Source organism: Numenius arquata, chromosome 4, assembly GCF_964106895.1.
Source record: "Numenius arquata chromosome 4, bNumArq3.hap1.1, whole genome shotgun sequence".
NCBI classification, from domain to species: domain Eukaryota; kingdom Metazoa; phylum Chordata; class Aves; order Charadriiformes; family Scolopacidae; genus Numenius; species Numenius arquata.
The window spans coordinates 40,295,853-40,305,996 of NC_133579.1; positions in this window are offsets into that span (position 1 = coordinate 40,295,853).

A 10,144-nucleotide genomic window follows, 5' to 3' on the forward strand; every position below is an offset into this window, starting at 1 on the left:
AGAGAAAAGGACAGAGAGGACGTCAGTACTTGTAAAATACAAAACAAAAACCAGGAAAATGTCTCCAAAAAGGGAATGTAAAAAAATAACTCCTAAAATACATTTTAAGGAAGCATTTGAAAGAACCTGTCCAGGGCATAGTGCCTATTTATACCTGTTAAGTTTACACCTATTTGAACACAAATCAGTGGATTTATACTAGGGATGAATCTAATCCATGTTGTGTATTCAAAACAATAGGTTCAAGGGATTAGCCAGGACAACAGAATTTTTATCAAATAGAATTCCTTTGTATCTATCCTCTCATTATCAGAAATACAGCTATCTCCTAATTAGCACATCTCCAACTTTAACCTTTTGTCTTGACTGCAATCTCTTAGATTAGTGGTGATGTTCAGCCTCCTCAAAACTTCTTTCATAAATTGACTATTTCCATGGCAACAGCTGCCACTTTCATTCTATGAGCACCAAGAAAATGTGATTTCCTTTATATCAGTGGGCCAGGCTGGGTGTGCAACTTTGGCCTTTGTCAATGCTCTTTTCAGACAAAACTGTTTATTCCACAAGAAGAGGAAACAGGTGCAAACACAATTCAGGAAGCAGTTGTTGGCTGATCCATGAAGCGGGATTGGCAACGGTCCAAAAGAGAGCTGTTGGACGACCCACCTGCAATGCCAGTACGTTCTGCAGCTGCAAGAGGGAAGGACAAGTACATTCAACAGCAGCCACCAAACTGAAATCAATATTTTGGGGGGAAGTTGTTTGTTTATTGGGGTTTTTCTTCTTTTTGCTTGTTTCTTTGATGCCTCCACAAACAGTAGCATGACATCAGCTTAATGCCCCTGCCAGAATAGTTGAGAAACGCTTAATGTAAATCAAGGGTTCTCATTCGAAGAGCACTGAACTTAAGCCAAAAAGAATATCAGTTCATTGCTGAGAAGCTGACACAGCTTTAATGATCAGCATCTTCATCTTCAACACTCACACCAGTCTATAACCAAAGTCCTAATCTCAGCTGAAGTCAATTTGCTAAGCAGCATCAACTTCAGTGGAACCAGCAAACATTCAAAACAAAGGTATTTTGTCTTCTGCCAGTCATGTGATTTTTTTCTGGAAGTTTATCAAATTGGAGGCTTCTTCCAGAAAACCCATCTGTTCCATATGAACTCACCCTGACACCTTTACCTTCTTTGAAACTGAAGGCTTCCAAGTCACTCTCTTAAGATGAGAATGGATAAGGTGAGATTCACATCTACTTCTCCAGCAATCCATTCAAATAATTGAGTTTTCCCTTAGTCACAAATGTAAGATTGTGTCAGAAAATAGAGCTGCAATTTTCCACAGTTAGTATTACACATTCTGTTTCTTAAATTGGTCTTTAAAACATATTTTTAATTTTTTTTAATGAGATCTTTAGCACTCATGTAAAGGACCGGTAGACAGCAAAGAAACTGAAAAATTAAACGCAACTCTAGCAGCCTGTTGTATTTTCTCCTTAGTTCCTCATTAACCCTTTCAGCACTAGACCAGGTGATTGCTTTCTTTTAATTACATACTTTTAATTCCAGGTGTACCAATACCTGTTGTTAATTAGACTCTTGGAAAACTTGAACTCAGTTTGGATTTGGGCTACTGTTTTAAACCAAAATTACTAAGTATTTGAGGACAGAAAAATCACAGATCTGCTTTTCTGAAAGTGAAGTCAATGGTTGCAGTTGTGCAACCTACATAAACTCTTTCTTTGCCCGTTCCAACAGATGTTAAGATTGTTTAGAAATGGACTTATTTCCGACCTTCATATCTGAGCGTTTATCATACTTCTACATCTGCAGATTTTGTTACCACCATAAGGTAACAAACCCAACACCAATGGTAAAATCCTGTAGCCAGAAAGGAAAATGCCACTAGTTAGAAATGAATAGCAGGCTGTAAACATACTGCAAGCCCTAAACTAGTAAATTTATATGAGTATCGCTGAACCTGGATGTCGTTCAGATTCAAAACCTAATTCTGTCACTGGATCAAAATCCATAAAAGGCCAAATTAAAACTCTTGGTTCTGGGCTCACATTGGGAAAGCCTGGGTTTAAGTTTGAGCTCAGAGTCCTAAGCTCATGTTTATTTTCACTTCAGCTCACAAAAAATTGGTGAATAATCCAGAACTGCTCATCCAGGAAAAATTCCACAAAGGCCTGCCAAATTCCAGACAATAGTTCATGGAAAAAAAAGAAGTGCACAGATCTGCTGGCAGGAGATGCCTCTATTCACGCTCAACTTACATATGTTCCTAGGGTGGTTCTCAAAAATGGAACACCCTTGGGAAGGGAAGCATGAGGGTTAATTGAACCACATCTGTGAATGCCATGAATACCCCTCAGAATTAACGCAAAGGAACACCAAAGAAATTACTGCAGATTAACGAAAAAGAGGAAATGGTTGGCAGGAAGGGTTGCCTGCATGACTGGCAATATCACAGCAACAAAAGCATTTTACAGGAAAATTCATCAGTTCTGCACTGTAGTACAGTGTTTGTCATCTCAATAGTAGTAGTATATATTCTGATGACACAGCCCAGTTTTGGAATCGTACTACAGGCACCAGGATTGTTAAGGTATTACTTTGATAACCCACAATACCAGCCTGCATGCTGTTTGGTGCCTTCCTGTGCAGTCTGGCCTGACCTCTACCTGGGAGAAGGGTGTGACTACCTGCACTGGCTCCTTGGAGGAAGCAAGCAGCACTCATTTTCCACTTTCCTCAAGGGCTATTCTTTCTCCCCAGTAAAATACCAGAGCAGAGCAGCGTTGCTGTACCTGTATGTTTTACAAGGATCTCTGAATCTCGGAGAGTTCATGGACTGGATGGTGCCAAGGTCAAAGTCCTATACTGCAGAAGGATAGAGAGGAGGAGATTCCACTTCCAATGCCTTCCAAATTAAATCCTTAAAGGGTAAGTCTTGGCTTCTCTTCCACCACCGACAATGTCAGCTCAGGAGGAGACCGCTGTCCTGACCCACAAGTCCCACAAATCACACTCACTCTTTGCTCAGAAATGTTAACAGGATTGCCATATTTAGTGTCTTTAGTATTTTATTTTATTTTTGGTATCAGTAATATGGGAGATTCAAATGGTGTTGCTTTGTCTTCACAACGCTTGTAAGTGTCTCCAACTTCTGTCAAGCAGTGCATCACAGGCCCTTCCTACTTCATGCCAGGGAGACATAAACAGCATCTCTGCATTGGTGTCTTAATTTTGAGCTTTTCTGCATATTTTTACCATATATTAATAAAACTCAGCACACACCAATTGGTGAACTAATTGCTGCCAGAGCAGATGGGAAGATAGGTCTGAAAAAAATATTTAGTACTTTTTCATCATGTGAGGGAAATGCAAGAGGGAAAGGATGTATTTTCCATTTCCTGAGGGCTGCAATAGAAGTTAAAGCAAGCTTTTATTATCAGTGGAGTTTAAGGAACAATTATCCAGTGGATGCATACCTTACGACTAGCTCTATCTGACTCCCTCCTCTGTAGGTTAGTTTGCCTCCTGGGCATGTCATGTGCTGGGGGTTCATAGACTGCCACTATGCCAGTTCAAGCTGCTCCAGGAACCAGTGTTCAGAGGGCAGTGTTGTGAAGCAATTCAAGATAACCAAAACCAGGAGCAAACTCATAAGGTACCCATGATAACGAGGTAACATTTGTTTCTGTATTTTGTGCAGTTATCTTGGAGGGATGCTAGCACCGTAATGCCCTCTGTGGGAAACTATTGCTCGGCGCTAACTTTCCAGTGGCGGCCACCATAAATATTCAAACAGAAATATAAATAGCACAGCACTATAAAAAGTAGCAACAGCAACAGAGGTCTGTGTAAGGATCAGACCTCAAAACGTGACACTGCAGAAGAGATGCTGCATAGGAGCTATTCAGGCAGAAGGCTTCGTATTTGGAGAAGGAAGACCAGCTTGCCAATTTTCATTCCAGCAGTCAGCTGCTGGCCAGGGTTTTCAAAGTTGCACTTTATAACCCTACTTTCACAAAGGTCACACTAGCAAACTGGTGGGGCTTAATAGACCAAAGATGCATTTGGCTCTTATTCCAAGGCCCTTTCCCTGATTTTAATATTGATGACAACAGAACAAACATCTCAATAGCTGCACAGAAAGGCCAATGCACAAATGTGCTATACTCGACATATGAAAGAAGTTTGAAGCCTTTCAAACCACTTATGTTTTCATGACAAAGCTGGAGATATCAACAGCAGATGAAAATCCTAACATGGGAAGAAGAAGCCTGTATCCTACCATGCTAATTTGTATTGTTAGAGAGGAAAGTAAATAGCAATGTTAGCTATGCTGATGATTTTCAAAAGTTGTATTTATTTTGGGTTTCCTTTCAAAAATAATGTTTTAATGAATATGCAGCATGGGTCTGTGGCACTGGTAGTGTGTCCATCACCATGGTACCTGAGCACTCAAGCAAATGATTAACCAGCAGAGCAAACAAAACAGAAGCGGAGAGCCAACAGGCACTGTGACAAGCTCTTCATAAACCTGCCAGTACATCTCTATCTGGACCTTTACCCCTTCAGGCTTCCCACTGTCCTATCTTTAGGATAACCAGATAACCAGATCTTTTTTTCCAAACAGTGCTAAGGGATGCAGAGATTTCAGACTGCTTAGAAGGAAGGGTAAGATTAATAAAAAAGCCCAAAACACACATATTTTCATCAGGAAAACTTTGCCTAAGGACACAGTAAGTAAAAAAATAATTTTCATTTGCACAAACTAAACCCAATTATGAATTGACAAAATTTGCTATGCCTGCCATGACATCAGCCTGGCCACTTTAAAATCACTTTTCTAAAGAGGGAAAACAAGCCTTTTCCTCACTTAGGGCCAAACTGACCTTTCAGGAGACTGATGCAGACCATACATGAACACTACTGTTAGCATTATCTAATAATAATGAAAAGAATATACACGTCAAATAAGTAGCAAGTTAACAACAACTCTGATGTTCATGGTTTTTTAACATATGTGCATATAACTAAACTACTTCAAGCTTTTTCTGACTTGGGATGCTTAAGCAAAGACCTCTGGGGTTTTAGAAAAAAATATGCTATTGAACATCTACCCTTTGCTGTTTTGTTTTCTGTACAAAATGTCTGAGGAGCACAGGAAAGCAGAGGGCCTTGCATGCAGGCCAACTTTAGGAAGGCCAGCTCCTTTCAGTATTGGCGAATTATGCAGCTATAATACAAACCTCACTGAAGAAGTTTCCTGTTTTCCATCACTAGCCAGGACAATAATACTGCAGTCTAATTAAATTACTATCATGCAGAGTTTTTCCTCTCTAGTTATATCCTTTCCATTTCAGTTTATCCTTTAGAAGAGGAGTAAGTTTTGGGGGCAATGCCACAGTACCAGCAATGAAGACTCAAGTCCTCTTTTCCTAATGTAGATAAAATACGTTGTGCTACCGCTGTGCCTCAGCAGCAATTTTGAAGCAGCTACGGAGCACTGTAACACCCACCTATGTTTAATTGTGAAACTCTGAATTGAAGTTCACTCTAAGCATCAGTCTGATTCTGCTACCTCTCTTGTGTCTAAATTATATCCACCCCTGTCATCTCTAAAGATTCAGATCTTCTACACACTTTATCAGGCTTCATAAGCAAAGCTAATGGAAGACATGTTTGTTTAGCTGTTGTAAATGGCTTTGAAGATCTTAGTCTCAGCAAGGGTGATGAATTAAGGATGTCAGCTAGGCAAACAGTTTAATTTTGAATGAATTTAGTCAAAATTGATTACTGAAAAATTGATATGAATCTTTCAAGTTCACATTATTTCACATACTTTAGCAGTAAATATTCCACCCCTTCTTGCCATCTGATTCGCCAAGCATAAAACTCAAAGAGTCAGCAATGATGCCAGCTTCTCAGACATAAGACCAACTTTGGATACTATAAACAAGTGTGAGAAGCCACTTTTCAATTGCAGCAGGGAGTACAGCCCTCAAATGGTTTAGCCCTCAGCTGACTAAATTTCTTCGTAACAGTAATTCTGCTAAGCAGCCTAAACATGACAGCCAAAGCATTTAAGACAAAACCCAGAAACCAACAACTGCAAAGAACTATTTCATGACATGGTTATTTTTTGGAAGTACTTGGTTTTTACTCTCTTCTGTCCATTTTCAAATTAATTAAAATAATAACTTAGGGAGAAAGAAAATTATCTTAAAATAGTCATGCTTTTTGTCCTCTCCCAGGTAATTTGGAGTCAGGACGAATCCAAAATAACAGCATGAGTGTTGAAAATTACAGGGTAAGATTGGAAACCTCTAGAGGTCATGTAGTGACCTCAAGCTCAAAGCAGTGCCACCTTAGAACAGGTCATTCAGAATTAAAAGGAAAAGAAAATAATTTAAAGCAAAAAGAAACAAAAAATGAAGACTTCCCATATCACCTTTTTGCACCAGAAGGAAAAAAAAAAAAAAGGAAGACATGTTTTCCTGAAACATATAGCTCTTCCGTGTTGTTCAGAAGTAAGTATTACCAGTATGGAAAATATCTACAACTGCTCCCTTTGATTGACCTAGTTCCTTTTTTGTCGTGATACAGTTAACGTTTAGCACAGCATGTGGCAAACTCCAGCTCACTTGCCAGCACTGCTCTGCCACACTCCAGGCCAGAAAAGGCTGGGAATGCCACGGGTTCAGCTCCACTGACAGAGAAAATACTCTGTATCATTCGTTAGCAGTCCCCTCTACGTTAATTAAGGAATAGAACTGACAGCTGCTGACAAGGGTTCCACCCCATCTTTCAGCTGGGAAAACAAAGCCTCTAGGGTAGGGGCTGGACTGTACAGCAAATAACAGGGTGGGGGAACCAGGGTGGGAGATCTGACTGAAACCCAGATGACTCATCAGAAAGTAAAATGTTCCTATTTTGGCAAGAGGCTGAAATAGCAGCCCTGGGTTGTGCTGCAGCACAGCAATAAATGACCCTGAGCACTTGGGACAAACTCCTGTACACCTTGATATTCCTAAAAGCAGGGGCTATTTCACATCTCATTAAGCAGAAAGGTTTACATGACAATTAACACATTAATTAGCAGCGTCTTTTTCACAGGTAGAAATTCAGCTTGAGCTTTCAACATTTTTAGACAAGTGTTTTGTGAGTGAAAACGAAGGAATAGTTTCTTATGACTCAAGGTGACAAGGACTCGTATCCAGAACTGGCATAGGAGTGTATTTGTCTACGTACTGAAGGACACTGCAACCAGATGATGGCCTTTCCCATAACTTCTATGCAAGGAGGGCCTCCTTGTACATCTGCAGTCTGCCATTCAAAGCCCAGCCCTTAGCGTGGGCAAGATGCCAGGCTGGCGACTTCATAAACTGACCATAAAAAGGCCTAACCTACCACTAAGTCACACAGAGGCAAAGCAAAGCTTGGACCTGAACAGCCAGTAGCTCTCATTTCTCAGCTCCAGCTGCTGACCTATGTGGCCCCCCTTACAAAAATCCCTTTGGTTCTATCTATAGAGATATGACCCGTGAGAAAACTCTTCAGTAAACACTAACAAGCAATCATGCTAATTTTATGAAAATAGGTATCAGCTGTAAGAGAATGTTTATTGCCCTAGAGCTTCACATTTTAGAAAAAGAACTAATAATTTCTACCAGAGACCACTTTAAAGAAGAGTTGGTACACAACTACGGATTTTCTTAAACAGCAGGTATGTTTCTCTCTGAGGTTTTCATTCAATACCATCTTTAATTTCTCTTATCTTTTGAGAGAATGGATTTGTGGGTATACAAGAAGATCTAGAGCACTGGAAATGGAGTGAAATGAAGAAAAAAATTGGAGACTAGAACTTGTAGCTGTTAAGATCAGGGGGATTCTGATATTCACTGAGTCCCTTCCCTGTCAGATGGATGTTGCCAACCCATGGAAAATAGTGACATGCTTTATATATGTCATCTTTCATTTCCCTCAGGTACATACTCCAAGGAATCTGTGTTCTAACAATCTGTGTTCTAAACAATCATCATATTAATCTTTTACATATTTTGGCACTCAAAGCACAAATAAGTCACTGTGCTGTAGCCTTACCTACCATACCACTGACAAAATAAATCCAGATTTGGGAGGAATACTAGATAACCTTTCCTTTAATTAGCTTTTCAAAGCTGATGGTATTTTTTAGAATATGCTTTATTCCTTTTATTTATCAGCTTGCCTTGTTTCAGATGGGTACTGTCTGACTCTGACTGACCTCTAGATACCCTTGCACTTGCTCTGTGATATCCCCAGAATGTCAATGCTTCAATTCTTCATCTTTCATTTCCCAAACATTTCTTATCGGTCACTTCTGGTACCAGTTGCAGCTGAACTGGAAGTTATCCTCTGATAATCTGTACTGCTTTAATGGTTCCCAGCATCCTGAGGATATTTTCCAAGTGTTATGGTGACACCAGCTGAGATCTTGGCAATAGAAAAGTGTTTCATATGCTTATTTCCTAACTTAGTCTCTTGGTTTGTCCTGCTTTCCCAACCCTCTGTCAGCCCTCTGATTTCCGTGGCTTAACTCCTTTTGTTATTGTTATATTCTTTGTTATCACTTTTCAGTATCTTTCTAATAATAAAGCCTTTAAAGAATCTGAGGGCATTCCCACCATGCATCCAAAATCCCTTAATAAATTTCTCCAAACCTCCAAGTCACATTTGTCCAAAAGCTTAGCAAAAATCCCCCCTAAAAGGAACAACAATTGTCACATATTCTTTATATATTTCTCTGTAAAGTAGAGTCTAGGAACTATAGCACATAAACGTTATAAAATGATAAGCATGTTTCATTATTTCATCAAATATTACACGTAAAACAAGTGACCAGTTTTAGCATGTCTCCAAAATAACACATGCTTAGAAACACTTATCCTTGTAGCATCACTATCCTTTTTTTTTCCCCAATAAAATCAGTCTTGCACCAGCATGCCTGAAAAAGCAAAATTCTCATATAATTTCACTCACTCACTCAGTTTGCTCATGACTTTTATACAGCTGACTGAACACCTATTATCTCACCTGAAAGAGAAGCTGAGTTTGCTCACCTTAGTCACCTGCAGGATCTTTGAAATGCCTCCTCTTCTGTTCCTTCGAAATAGTGCCTTCCCGCATCTCCCAGTCCATCCCCGAGTCCACTGAACATGCAGTCATCAATAAGTTCTGGCTAAGTTATCCTACGTAACTCTGAAGAAAAAAGGAGACTCGCAGACGCTGCAGAAGATCTTCTTTGCTCTCTTAAAAAATTTTGTTTTCTTGGTGGTCTGTCACAGTCAGGTCTCCAGTAGTAAACTGAACAACCTATCCTCCTGGCTCTTCTTTTCTTCTTTTTCTTTCCTGTAAACACATAATCAGTGCTTCAAATCCTCTAGGTATCACAAACTCTATTTCTCTATTGCCCTCTACTGACTGCTACCTAACATCGCCTTCCTGGACAACCGGCAAGCAACAGATACAGTACGCTTTCCTCCACCACCCTCCCCTCAAATCAATAATGATACACGATGACCAAAAGTCAACACAAATCATTCTATTTTTTTCCTTTGTTACAAAACACTAGGCAGGATTTACAGCTTGTTGACCAGCCGTGGTAGCTACAAAACACTAAACAACAGAAGCAGGAAGCAGTTAGTAACATGGGTCTGCTAATGTGGTTTTTTTGGTAAATAAAAGCCAGGAAAAAGTAGAGACGAATGCATTCTGCCTTGAAATGCCAGTGAATTCACCCCACTGGTGCCATAAATACTATACCAGGGAGCTGAGGGCTATCTGGATTTAAGGGTCTGGTCCTGCCAGCACTGGATGCGCAGAAATACGGACTTTTGATGGAAGTTCTGCAGAGAGGGGCTCGTAGAGACCCATGAACTGGAGGCCACAGTTTCTTGGTCATTTTCCCATTGTCTCTAGAGTTTTATTTGTTTAGCACATTCAGCACCACATCTAACATGAGAAACATGGTTTCTGCCTCATGAGGCAGGTACTGGGACAGGACACGTGTTATACTGTATATGAATGGCACTGGCAGGTGCTGTTTGCACTGCTTTTCAGACAGTGATGATCTATAACTCAAAGAGAAA